Genomic DNA, 11,319 nt, shown 5'->3' with positions numbered 1-11,319 from the left:
ATTCAAACAGAAGCAATTGATGCTCATCAGCTCTGCAGGTCTTGTGGCTTGAATTACATGCTATGTGTTTGTTTCCAAAGGGACAAGTCGGCACACAGATGATATGTGGTTTACTTGCGATTGCCTGACTACGGTTAACAGCAAAATATACCTGGTTAAGAGAAAACACAGGATGATCCAGTTTACAAGTACCATTTTTCCTTTGAAATCACTCCTAACCGTCTCTTGCTGCACAACTGAGCCACTTCCCTGCTCTTCTCAATAGCACAGTTGAGTGAAAAAGATTTCCTCTGATGTTCGCTTGAGCCAAAAAAACAAAACAACCTCAGAGCTGAATTTACCACCTTTTTGCAACCACCAAGTATCAGAAGGGACCTTCTGAGATCACAACCAACACACAAAGAAATTAATTTGGTGTTGACACTTCGCAGTGCTTTGAGACTGTAAATCAGAGGCTGCTTGGCAGGTAACGAACACCACCTCCCTTAAACACAGGAACACAGCAGCTGAGGAGACCTTTCTGAGTCATCAAGCACAATCCCCCACTATCATGGATTGCAGCATCTAATATCCCTGCTTCCTTAATAGCCCTCATTATCACAGCAGCTAAGCATCTGGCAAAGTACACAACACTGGCACTGCCCTCCCACGATGATCTGAGCCTGTGTGAGTGCTAAGAGGAAAGATGGATGTTTGCTTGTACATTTTGATATACCTGTGAACTTCTGAAAACAGACAATAGTCACTTATAGGCCAGTGGAAACCTGGCAGAAAAGACCTTTGAAATATTTCTCAGCCAGTTGAGAAAGGCAGAAATAAAGCAAATTATTCTATCCCTCTCCTGTACCTGGAAGGATTAGAGTGTATTTATGCAACACATTCCTGCCATGCAAAAATCTAGTCCCAGACATTAAAAAGAACAAATAAATCTTTCTAGCCTTAAAAAGCCTGTGTTCTCAGCTCAGACCGACACATGGCAGTGTCAAGTGGAACATGCATTCCCTGTGATAATAAATCTCATAACAGCAATCAAAGCCAAGTTGAACTGCACATTAGGCATTAAATGTCCCAAACTGCTCATCTCACTAAACCTTCATAATAAAATAACATTATAGTCTATAATTACATGGTGTAATGATGCCACAGGAGTAAAACGCAGGAAAGGCTTCATTTTCCTGGCTTTGCAACAAGTGTGAATTGGTCCGAGGCTTAAAAGGCATTCACAGCCTAGATCCAAATCTAGGTGCAAATAGGACTAACATAAAGCAGACAAACTGTACGAGGTCATGCTCAGAGCTGCTAAGCAAGCCCTGGGAAGGGAAGTTCTCCAAAGCCAGGCACATCTACAGCTTGTTACATCCGCAGTGTTTTTTTTTTTTTTCTGACAAATGTGAACAGAGGGACCTGGAAGGGCTGGGAGACTTTGCATTATTGCTTCTGCAACTGTGAAATTACAGCAGTTAAGGCCAGGAAGTACAAGAGAAACAAAGAAATATTTCAGAAGTACACATTTTAAAGAGATTTTTTGTTGTTTTTAAAATCTCTAAATATGACCATACATACATATATATATTTATATATTTACATATATATAAAGGCAGGTCCTTCCTTCAGTTTAAAAGAGCCTCAATCCATGTTTGGCCCATGCTAATCAGGCACAAAAGTGCATTGAGTTACCTGTGGTTAGCCCATGGTGGCACTGTTATGTCCCCAGCAGCCTGTAGACCTGAGGACTGTTCATCATCAGTGCTGCAGTGCAGAAGCCAGAGCCACCACAGGTACTGCACTACAGAACTTCAGCACCTCAGCCATCTCTCAGGCAACACATCTCACAGCAGGGATTCATCTCCCCCTTTTTCTTGCCGAGCAAACAATCACCTAAAGTTTTCAAGTGTCAACTGAGATTCTCAAAAAAATTAACTGAATGTTAGTTTTAAATCTTGATGTTAAAATGTCATTAAAAATTACCTCACTGAGAAAAGAAACGTGATTTTATTTAAAGAGTGTTTTATATCTATCTGCAGGAAGTCTAAACATTGAGACAGATGTGTTACCTCTCACTAAATTAGCAATGCCAAGGGCAGGAGCCCATTTTGGCAACGCAGACAAACTGCTGAAATGAAGTATAAGGGTCGAGTTTGCTTAGTAAAACTACAAGGACGTGCTCAAACATCACAGAAGAATTTAAGTTCGAAAGGACCTCTGAAAGTCTCTAGTTCAACCTCCTGGTCAAATCTTCAACAGATCAGATTCACCAGGCAAAGCCATGAGCAAAGTCTTCAAGGGTGGAAATTTCCCAGCCTGTGCCAATGCAAGAAGAGCTTTCCTTCTATCCAGTCCCAAACCTCCCACTTCTCTTACGGCAGGGCTTGCTCCTTGTCAGTTTGTGCAAGCTCTCCAGACTCAGCTAGCATTAGTACCTCTCTTTGCAGTCAATGAAGATGGAGATGGTCATCCCATGGAGAAAGGTGCCTGTGCTCAATGGCTGTAGCACAGGGAGGACCATCTGCAAGTACCTCTTTTGGCAGTGCCTCCAGAGAGGTTCTGTCTGGGTGGGACATTCAACTTTTAGTTGGCTAAAATTTGGTTCAATCAACCCTTTTGCTCAGCTGTTCCTTTACCTCCTCTTGGAACCTCTAACCCATGATACTTGTATATTTCACCATTGTGAAACCAATATAATATGCTGAAATATCAAATAGCTCATGGAGCAAATTGTTTGAGAACAAACACAGCCAGAATTAGTAAGATGTTTAATTTCAATGTGACTAAAAACATATTTTGGAGATTATGGCTACATTTATTTTTTTTCTTCTTGCACTGGCCCAAAATATTTTATTTTTAATCAAGACATACCAAAAGCAAACAAACAAACACACACAAACAAAATTAGATCAGTATTGTACTAACCTGAAATACAATATCTTAGTTAGACTTTTCTGAGAGAAGACCAGCATTTCTGGAAGGAAAGCAAATCTTTTCTAATCATGTTAATTCTGTAATAGAATCATTTTCACATGAAATCTAGCCTCAGGATTCTGCACCAAGATCTATGGCTGTGATACTAAAGTTTTAGACACCTAATTCACAGATATAATAAAAGTAAAAATCTTGAGAATTTAACCCTGAAGTCTCACTTGAACTGAAGGAGCTGCTAGTATTGCAGTAGTCTACCTCAACCCCCGAAGTGGTGGTGCTTTTTTTTAAAATAAAAATAAAAATTCCCTTTCCTATTTTTATTTTTTTTTTAAACCAGACTTAACTTGTTAGAAAAATCCTGTTACAAATACAGGTTACAATATACAGAGCTAAAAGATAGTAAGACCAGGTTTAAGTAGTTAGCCCTTACCTATCTATGGCTCATGAGTGCAGGAATTACACACAGAACAGGTCTCATTTTCCATTTGGATGCTTTCTATGTATTTTGCACCATTTCTCTATCTCAGTTTTCTACTAGAGGAATAGATACAGAATAAGCAGCAGATCTGAAAGATGGCTGAGATCCATGTTGCAGATCTGAAGAGATAACCTGAGCCTGCATCAGCAAGCATGATGGAAAGACACTGCAGCAAAGAACAGAGCATCAGACCTGAAGGTTTGTGGTTTGAAATCAGGCTTGCAGGGTTGGAGGGGCTGTGCCTGCCTTTCCCTGCAGCAAGAAGGGCAGTATTACCAGCCTGCCTCCCTCAATCTGTTGGAGAGTTGTACCAGCACAAGAAACAAGTGACATTTTTTAAGTTCAGGCAATCAGCAAGTTAAAGTTGATAGTTTCTCTTTCAGAAAAAAAAATAAAAAAAAATCAGCTCTAGTTTCATTAATTGCTTTTAGAAAGTACAGTGAAAGCTCTGTCTTGTATGTATTGACAGATACATTATTCAGCACCTTTGTAAGGCTTGATGCTTTACATGTTAATCACACAAATGCTGAAGACCTTAGTTATGACTCATTTTTGGATGCAGACAAGGAGTGCACAAATATATATTATATATAAATACGTATGTGGCTGTGTTTAGGAGCCACTAGATTCACCATTCCTCAATTCCCCTACACCGGTTGCTATTTTTCTGTACCTTTCTGTACCAAGCTGGAGGATCTCTTGCTGGATTGGGGTCATAGCACTCACCTTGGTTCCTTGCTCTGCCCAATAATGACTAAAGGCACAGGCGGACAAAATCCTGACCTTAAAAACGTCCATTATAAAAACATCCATTGATTTCAAAAGGACCAGGATTTCACCTCTTTCTTTCCCGTGGTGCTCAGGTATTGCTGCAAGCTCCCCCAGACATATCCAGGGACCTAGGTCTCTTGAGTACTCGTATTTTATTTACAGACATGTAAGACCCACAGGGGTCGCAGAACTAGCAATAGGGGAGTGAAGAGGTCACGGCTCTCCTACAAAACCTCTATCCATTACTGGGCACATAGCGATAGGTCAATCATGGGGTCCCCAGAGCCACGTGGGAGATGTGTCTACACATCTGTGCAGCTTCCTCACACACTCTGGCTGTGTTGGAATAACTACCCGTTACAACACCTCGATAAATGCTTTTGTATAATAGCGTGGCTATGTGAAGTAAGTCTCCCTACAGACTTCTCTGACATGCTCTTCTCTTACCCGCTCTTCGGATGCTTTTGACAAACATGAGTGAAAACAGACTCTTGAGGTGTGGGGTTAATTGTTCTCCCTTTTCTGTTTACATAAGTACTCCGCAGCCTGAGAATTGCTATTTCCAGAAATATATCAATCAATTAAAAGTTTCATATCCCCACCTCATGGATAATTTCAGAGCCTGAATCATCTGTTTTGCAGCAATTAAAACAAAGGACACTTGTTTGAACGCATTGTTTTCACACTAGAAAGCCCTGTCTGCCTTCAGCTGTCTTTACCAACTAGGAATTCAAGAAGAAAGAAGCTATTAAAGTTTCCTCTACCCAGTTTAAATGTGGCACAACACACATTCCCAGCCAACTTTTCAGACTAAACATCTTAGTAAATTCTTCCTGACAATAGTTAGTGACAAGCATGTCAAAAACAACAAACTCAGTCACATATAAGGCTTATCAATAATTTAGTCTTTTCCCCCCACGAGAGACTGTGTGTTTTGCAATAATGAAATATATGATTTTAAAAATAAATAATAGGCTGTTGTCAGGCCGATTGTAGCTAGAAGTTATGAATTTGATTGATTGATTGAACATTTGACTTCATTCTCTCTAGCAAGATCAAAGCGAAACTCTTCCATTTGCCCAAGGCCACTTGCAATTTATTTAGAGATTGTGTTCATATCCCAGCAGGTAGCAATATTGGACTGAGGTACACAGAAAATCAGCTCTTTGAGGTTTTTTCTGAGTCCAAGGGATGCAACAAATGAGATTTTTTTAGTTCATTAAATCATTAACCACTTAATCACTAAAAGCCACAGCATTAGTTATATTTTCCATTAGCTAGGGGTAACAAGGAAGCAGTCTTGGTGCTGAAAACTTCTGTTATAACATCCATGCCTTTGTCAAATATGACAAGTCCATATTTTTTATTTATATGGCTATTTGTCCCCCTCCCCCTTTTTTGGTTTAATTAGCATGGCAGGAGGCAGTGACACCCAAAAGCGACAGGCATATGAATTGCAATGAGAAACCCTTCTAAGAGAAATATGGAGAAGAGAAATATGTGCATGAAAGCACACCAATGATGTTTGTGTAGCAAATATTGCAAATGCCCTAATGTAAAAAAGCCCCACAGAAGTCAGGCTAATGTGAAACCTTCAGTCACCATGAAACGAAGCCAGTATCAGCTGTTCCCCCCCAAATGGCACTCACATGCCGACCACAGATATTTGCAAGGCTTAGAAAAAAAAAAAAAAAGGTTTGGGGATTAGCAGTGTTACAAGAAACAAAACCCAAATCCAACCCGGAAGGGTCAGTGCAGGCAGCAGCTTGTTGGCAGCGATGCAGACACATGCAAATCAGCAGCGGTTGCACGTGGGACCTCAGCAGGGGCTGCCAGCAACAAAGAACCTGCAGCCCTAGAAAGCCTGTTCAGGCACAGAGATAAGGATAAACGAGCAGGGAAGGAGAACTTCCAGGAGTCAGGTGAGCCCACCTCAGGACAAGGGAGCAGGTTGGTAGCAACATGAATGATCCCATAGCAGTCCAACTGCCGATACCATGCTCTTTTCCTGATAGCAGCCTGCTAGCCAAGGGAAAGAGTGCCACAGCCAGCAAGTCCAGACTAACAGCCTAGCCAGAGCTTTCTTCCTTACCTACTACAGGCTCCATAGAAGGAATAAATGTTTCAGAAACCTTCAGTTCTCTTTTTTTTTTGTACCACAGGTTGTTCTATAAATCTAAGATGGTGCGATATCAATGGATGTTGGAAGGGACTTCCCGCAGTCCTTGCTTTTCAGTACTGTTTTCTAGCCATACAATCTACACTATCCACCACTTAAACTACTGCTGCTTGTTCTTTCACTGTCTCTAGTGGATCCCAACCTGTGACAATACTTTGCCTCACATCAAGCTCAGGTGAGTGTCTCTGGTACTTTCTATGACAGCCTGCTGCAAAGCATTACCAAAAGCTGTTTTTCTGCATATTATACATACTGGCCTCTAATTCCCAGTCTCCACAGAGTCCTTCTACACCTGACACACCCTGCAGTAACATATCTAAGTGTGCTTCAGTCACCCAAGCCACAGCCTGTGCTCCCAAGAAACTGGTTGTGATGGGAATGGCAACACAGATGGACAGTAAGCAAAGATTTCCACGCCGAGCTCCCAAATAGATGCAGGACAAGAAGTGCTAAACAAATACACAAAACAACAACAGCAGCTATGCTGACAGACCTCTAAATATTTTTCCTCTAGATGAAGGTCATGCTGTTCATGAGCCTAGAAAATTGATGATATTTTTAATTACTTATATTTTTTTAAATGGGGTTTGTTCCTTACATAGCTTGGTGGTGCCATGGCAGACTACAGCTTGGCCCCAAAGCTTGTCTCCTCTCCTGCACATCCCCTTTGTTCTCTTTCACATTTCCTGTGATCACTTTCCCTTCAAACCAATAAACAGCACAGCCCTTCCATCTGATACATAACAATCCAAGCCATTACAATTATATTTACAGCTCCAGTCCTAGCCTTTTCACTGGAATACGTGGGTACAGAGGTTAACAGTTATTTGTTTGGCTACTGAGAAATTTCCATAGGAAAACCAGTACACAAGAATTTGCTCTAGCTGGGTGTAATGGCAGATGCCTATATTTCAGCATTAATATTGGGAATATCTGCTGCTTGCCCTGTAAAGGGTCTCTATTTACTAATTTTATTAAATCTCAGATAAAATGCTGATTGAAAAAGTATCCTGAAGTGTCTTGAGCACTCCCCATTGGGAAACAGAGGAGACAAACAGAAGGAACTTGTATTCCTCTGACATTTATGTCTGTCCCATCATTACTGTCCCAGCAAATGCCTCTCTGGTTGGAGCCACCTAATTTGTTGCTTGCCAGCGCATAACTACCACACCAAAATACAGAAGCCAAGTGTCTGAACGCTCAGATCCAGCAAGCAGATCTCTCTTCAACAAGTGGAGAAGAAACAGGTTAAAAGATATACCTGTCATCTAGGAATACTTCTCTTACAGCCCTTTCCAGCTACTTCTTGGCTCTAGCTTTCAAAAATCTAGAAGATCATTTGATCTTCTTTTCCAAGACTTCAAAAGCTCCTCCTCAGTATTTTGGCAGAAGGATCTAGTGCCTGGTCCAAGACCCTTGTAATAGCTCCTGGGGGTTCATGGGACAAGATTGCTCAACCATGGCTAACAGGAGCAGAAACACAGAATTAGTGATCCAAGTAGCTTTTCTATTATTTATTTATTTATTTTAATAAAAGCTCTACTCGTAAAAGTGATTTCACAGTGCGAGCTGGAAATGCAACCATGCATTCCCAATCCTCCCCTTCCCATTTCTCCCAGTCATTAGGGAGAGCAAAGCTATTCCAGCTGTGGAGAAATACAATTAGATCAACTAATCAACTTTGGGTACAAATTGACTACTCCAGACTGGAGGAAAGGAAAAGGGAAAAGCTTAACAAAGCAGTGGCAGAGTGCTTTCTCACATATAGTAGCTTTCATGTAGTATGGAGCTGAAAAGTACAAATAGTGAATGTTTTCACAAAAAGCATACATTAATAAAGTGTCCCATTAATAAATGTGTCATACATTAATAACAGTTCAGTACCATAAGGGGGCAAAGGTTCAGCTAAGTAACTCTTCAACAGCCATATAAGATGCATACCAAAGAATACATGAGCTCTACACAAAATACAGCTTCTTACAGTGATCACCAGTCACTAGAGGGCATTTATGTCCATGAAGCTGTCAGACCCAATTTTTCCACTGAAGGTATGATTAGTTAACGAGTCTTGACAGTTCCTAGAGATCAGCAGCTGAACATAATCATGCGGAAGCAAACACGTAAGCACAATTAGCAGAGTTTTTCATAGACTTTCACTCTGAAACGTTGTCTGAGTTACAAGAACAAGCCTGGCTAGTTTTCTATGTGGCACAGCCTGAAGGCGAGGAAAACCAAAAGGCTTCAGGGCCCCACTACAGAATTAGTGAAGATTTAACTCCCCCAGGATGAAGGGATTAAGGGCACAGATTCAATTCGCTTAGAAAAATGACCTGAAGGGACACCCAGACCCTGGTTCAGAAAGAGGAACGTAAAGTGAAGATTGAAAATAGTATTTTGGACTGTGACAGGTATGAAATGATCTGTCTGGGCACCTGACCAGGTAGAAAGGTCATCTGGAGCTTGAACGCATGTTTCACGATGCAATGACTTGGATATAAATGCTTCTTGTAAGAATCACTTATTTAATATACTGGAGGACAAACCAGCACATGAACCAAATAAACAGCTAAGAACTGGACAAAAAACGCCTTGAATAATTTGAAGGAGGCATAAGAGAATAATGTCAAAGTTATTACCTCTAAAAATTGTATTTCCACTCCATCTGATTTGCAAGACTAACTTTTTTGATGTCAATGCCCAGGTGATTAAATGAAGAAAAAGAATTAGACTAGACTACAGACACCCTTCAGGACATGAAGAAATGACATGTGTTTAGAATAATTGATGGAGAGCTAGATAACAACAGTTTGCCATCATAAAAACTCTCTCAACACTATCTTCCCACCATTAAAATAAACCATGGTTTGGTTCTGAGATCTTTGCTGTGATTTCAGTGACAGATTGTAAAAAGGAACAGATTACAGGTGTTAAACACAGGTTGATCTTCTGCACCAACACACTATTGTAAGTCAGTCTAAGTCACAGAACTGCAGGGATTAATTCAGAAAAAGCCTTCCAGTAGTAAGCAGGGCAGATCCAACTTTTGAAAGAAAAGAAAACTCTTAATTTAGCCTCACAGAAAGTGGAGCGATTGAGCAGGTTTTTGTGGAAGATTCCAGCCCTTTTCCCATTCATGCTGCAAATGCAGTTGCTTAGGTTAACAAAAACATTAAATAAAATGTTCTGAATACACCAGACTTGAATCAGTGTTTTAAATGAACTATCCCTTTTCTCAGACTTGCTCATGCACCATTTGTTTAAATGTGAATAAATATTCTGAGTAGGAAGAAAGAAATCAACCACTGAATCACAGAGCAAATGCCACGTGGCCTTCAAAGTCACCCCTTACTTAATGAACAAAGTAATTAGGTCTTGCTAATGACAAAGTATTAGAGTCATTTTAGTCCTGCTGGACAAGGACCACAAGCAAGAGAGTGGCAGTCAGGAAGTTATCTTATATTACGTCAAACAGTTTTGCCTCTCCTTAGAGATCTTGCGTATACACTTCAGCAGTTATGGCTACAGCATGGAAGGTAAAACTCACCATTGAAAGGGCAACTACCAAACATGAGACAGATTAAGCAGCAACATCTGCTCTCTAACTGGTTTACTCAAATGCATTGGTTATTGCCATAGACTGTGCCTCATGAACAACACGTCATCTTCCTCAGCTGGGTTGTTTTGACCCTTTTCATTCCAGCTTTCTGCATAGGTATCTTGTGGCCAAAGGAAAGAAAATCTGGAATTCTGGATTCCCTGCCTGGCTCTGAAGCTTTCTATCAATGCCAAAAAATAAAGAAAATCCAGTCCAGAGAAGAAAAAGTTTTACAGCTGAAACTACACGAAGGCTATTCAACATTCAGTGTCCAAGAACGAACATGCAAGTATAAAGCACAGCTTAAATCAAGGAGATACAATTTCCATCCAAAAAACAAAAACAAAAAAACATAGACTTAAGGTTTGACAAAATTCCTAAGTAAAAAGATAATTTGAAGTTTCACAACTGATGAAAAAAAAAGAAGAAAAGTCTCAGTGCACATCAGTGATGTGGAAGGAAGCTCTGGTTATCTATGTTGGCAGAGAAATGGTAATTAATGAAAGTCACTCACATTCTCTGCCTACTGCCAGCAACAGTTGACAAGCTAAAATTGGCAGATAGTGATATGCCAAAAAAATGCTGCATGTATTGGCAGCTCTTACTTTTCCTCCTGGTAGCCCCCAGTAGATGAATTTATTTTTAGTTTTAGAGATTTTGGATTTCCCTGACAGTCTCCTGTTGTTGCTTTGGCACTATGGCATGGTGGGGTCCTAGCACAGGTTCCCAGGCATTTAAAAATGAATAGAATAATACAGCTGTAACTCTACTGGGAGTGCAAATCCAGAGCAGCTCTTCATGTTTATCCTGTGGCAACAGCTGCACTTGTTTAAGCAGTCATCTTAAGCAGGTAAGGCAACTCAGAGCTAGCTCCATACAGATCAAGTCTTACAGCTGCAACTTCAACACACTTTACCATCCAATGCAGGATGTAGCCCAGAGTTAAACCTGTAGGGAATACTACCCTTCTGAAAGCAAGAACCACAAAACTCAGGTCTGTGATAACCAGGCAGTGGGAAGTGCTAAGGAAAGTTATAGGAACCCTACATAAAACTGATGAGGTGTGGTGAGTGTTTCAGAAGAGTATTTTAACCTTATTCAACTACTGAAGCAGGAACTTCTTGTCAGGCTTGCTTACCCTTCCTATTCACAGCATCTTCCCTGTTTCTCACCCTACATGTTTGTATAATGATGCTTTCCATTGCACAGCTGCTGAAGGCTCCTCCTCTGAAGAGGATTTGCTGATGTGAGAATACAAAACTTCATTAATTGGTTCAAATCAGAGCCACAAATACAGCGTATTGAAGGAAGCTGTGTTTGTGTAACAGAGCCAAAATTGCCCCTTAACATCCGTTAAATGCCCTGGAACCCTCAGAT

The sequence above is a fragment of the Anas acuta genome, chromosome 7, assembly GCF_963932015.1.
Source record: "Anas acuta chromosome 7, bAnaAcu1.1, whole genome shotgun sequence".
NCBI lineage: Eukaryota > Metazoa > Chordata > Aves > Anseriformes > Anatidae > Anas > Anas acuta.
This window is presented reverse-complemented; position numbering follows the sequence as displayed.